This window comes from Mus caroli, chromosome X, assembly GCF_900094665.2.
Source record: "Mus caroli chromosome X, CAROLI_EIJ_v1.1, whole genome shotgun sequence".
Lineage (NCBI taxonomy): Eukaryota > Metazoa > Chordata > Mammalia > Rodentia > Muridae > Mus > Mus caroli.
This window is the reverse complement of record NC_034589.1, coordinates 45,986,213-45,988,943: the sequence shown is the minus strand read 5'-3', so window position 1 is coordinate 45,988,943 and position 2,731 is coordinate 45,986,213. Positions and strand designations below refer to the sequence as shown.

At 45.0% G+C, this 2,731-nt stretch overlaps 1 protein-coding gene across 1 annotated transcript in view; it reads right to left on the bottom strand.

Moving 5' to 3' along the window:
• The window catches only part of LOC110287536 (embryonic testis differentiation protein), a 10,972-nt gene extending 8,596 nt beyond the window's left edge, over nucleotides 1-2,376 (bottom strand). The window contains exon 1 of the mRNA XM_029472928.1: nucleotides 2,240-2,376. The gene's annotated coding sequence lies outside the window, so the exon portion shown is untranslated. The remainder of the gene's footprint in view (nucleotides 1-2,239) is intronic.
• Nucleotides 2,377-2,731: the final 355 nt, after the last annotated feature.

Below are 2,731 nucleotides of genomic sequence, written 5' to 3'. Positions count from 1 at the left end.
GGGAGAGAGAGAGAGAGAGAGAGAGAGAGAGAGAGAGAGAGAGAGAGAGAGAGAGAGAGAACCTGGTGGGCTTTTAAAAACTTCAAAGCCCACCCCCTAGTGACACATCTCCAACAAGACTAAAGAGCACATCAACTGGGAAAGCAAACATTCAATATATGAGCTTACAGGGGACATTACTATTCAAACCATCACAATAAATAAGAAGGCTTATATTTGGATATGTGATAACTAAGCCTAACTCTTAAGAGGAAGGACAGGGCTTTGGGCCAGTGATAGAAGACCAGTTTATTCCCTCCACCCAGAAAGTCCTTGAGGAACAATAGTCTCTCCTCCTCCCTCCTCCTCCTCCTCCTCCTCCCCCCTCCTCCTCCCTCTTCTTCTTCTGGGATGGGTTCAAGACAGGGTTTCTCTGTGTATCCCTGGCTGTCTTTGAACCCCCTCTGCAGTGTAGGCTGAGACCAGGCTGACCTTGAACTCAGATACCCACCTGCCTCTGTCTCTCAAGTGTGGAGAGGTGGACAACCACCACCCAACTTCATCTTCTTGTTCCTAATGCAGTTCATTATAGCAGACTAAAATGGAAGTAGGAACTGAGGAACTAGGACTTAGATCCCTGACGAGTTGACAGTCAGGAAAAGGGCCACGAGTAGATAATAAAGATGACAAACTTCTGGCTTCTTCTTTACCCTCCTCATTAAGGCTTGTCAGCTTCAAACAAAGGCCTGGTAGGCATCTTCTCCTGTCAGAGGGTTCCCTGCAGACTGATCCAGGCTGAACCATGATGTGTTTACCCAAAGCAGTGGGCCTATTAGCTTCCCTTTCTTCATTTACATTGACCAACTCTAAATTATGGGGAAAGGCCTTATATCCTTACATTCAAGCCTACTAAAGAACCTTACAACCCCCAGACCTCCAGGAAAGGTCTGACTTCAGCTTCCTCAGCACCCTGTACTTTCCAGGGAGGGTCTTTGCCTCTGTTTGTATATGTGTGTACTTGTCTGTATGTGAGTGCGTGAATGTGTGTGTGTATGCTTTTTCACCTTTAACAAAGGTGTTTTTTCTTTTTTGATTTTTCGAGACAGGGTTTCTCTGTGTATCCCTGGCTGTCCTGGAACTCACTCTGTAGACCAGGCCAGCCTTGAACTCAGAAATCTGCCTGCCTCTGCCTCCCAAGTGCTGGGATTAAAGGTGTGCGCCACCACTGCCCACCTAAAGGTATTTTTCATCTGTTAACTTTATCTGTATGTCTGAGATTCTCCCTGATCCTGCCTGTCATGTTTGAGATTTTTTAACTGCCTCTTAATTCTTTAACTGCAAGAGAAAACAAACCCAGTGTAGACCTCTGGAATGTACCAGGATGGCTTCTAAGAAGCTGTTGCTTAAGAGTGCACCTTACACCCCCATAGTTGAAGATCCAACTATGTGATGTAATCAAGAAACAGCACAGCTATGTCTTGGCAGCTATGAAAGAGTTAGCTCGCCCCAAGCTGCTTATGTAATGTGAGTCCAAAAAGAATTTAGTATAATATAAGACACGTCCAACTTCAGAGGGTAGTGAAGTTGGCCAAATGACTAACAACATACAATCAAGGTCAATAATTAACAAAGCTACTCAGTGAAGAATAGGAGGGGCTTCAACTACCCCTAACGAGATGGACAATATCTGAACAGAAATTGGGCCATGGAGATGTATAGAGCATGGTCTATGAGAGCCCACAGAATTAGCTGATCTCAGCAGAGATTACCACCAACTTTGTCGAGTTTCTGCCATGGTCCTATAAAAATCCCTAGACAAAGGAGCTTGATGACATTTCCTTTCTTGGAAACTCTTCCTACTTTAAGGAATAATCTATCTTTCCCTCCATCTTTTACTTCTTAAATAATTCTTCTTAATAAAGTCTGTTTCTGCTCCATACTCCTACAAGAGTCTGCACCTTTTATTTTCATTGACATGAGACAAAGAACTCAGAGCCACTATCTCAAGTTAACTTCAGTGACCACTGGAGCCTGCTACCTTCCTTAGAGGCAGGTGTGGGTTTAGTTCTTTGGGGGCACCAAAAGGTCCTGTTAAAAAAAAACGTGCATCAGCTGAAAGACTTCCTAGTTTATTCTAATTGCCCCTCAATGAGGCATTCACAGTGCGATATACTGTCAATTCTATGCAAGCAAGGAAGATGGGCCCAGTTCTGTTTAGGGGCCAGAGAGATTGTTCTGTTTCCATCTCCAATAAGCTTACCTTGGCTCTGGGTGTCCGTCTGCACCTGTAGTCTTGTTGTGCGGTGAGAGAAGAAGCAGGATGAACAAACCTCAGCGTTCCAGAATCGCTGCCTGGGAGACAGGGATGCGGGATGTGTCCTTTTGTTCACATGTGTTCCAAATGTGTCCTTTTCAGAATGTAGGATATCAGCGCTAGGGCTGCAAGTGTCCTGTACTCCTCCCTTTATATCCACTCCCCTTCACACACAAAGAAACACAGTAACCGAGGAGCTCAAGGAGAGCATACTTATCAAGAGCCACCGATCCTGTGCTAACCCATTTTTTGCCTCTGCAGTATTTCTCCGCAACTCCTGGTTTATCAGTTTAGATTGGTTTTGGCCCGCCCTCATGGCTTCCAACATGAGAATAGAAATACCTGCTTCGTTCACTTCTGGCTTGCCGTGCTTAGCACACTTGGGGTCAAAAATGCAAGCCTGGTGTTCCCCTTAGGTTTGATTGTTGAAGAGGTGCA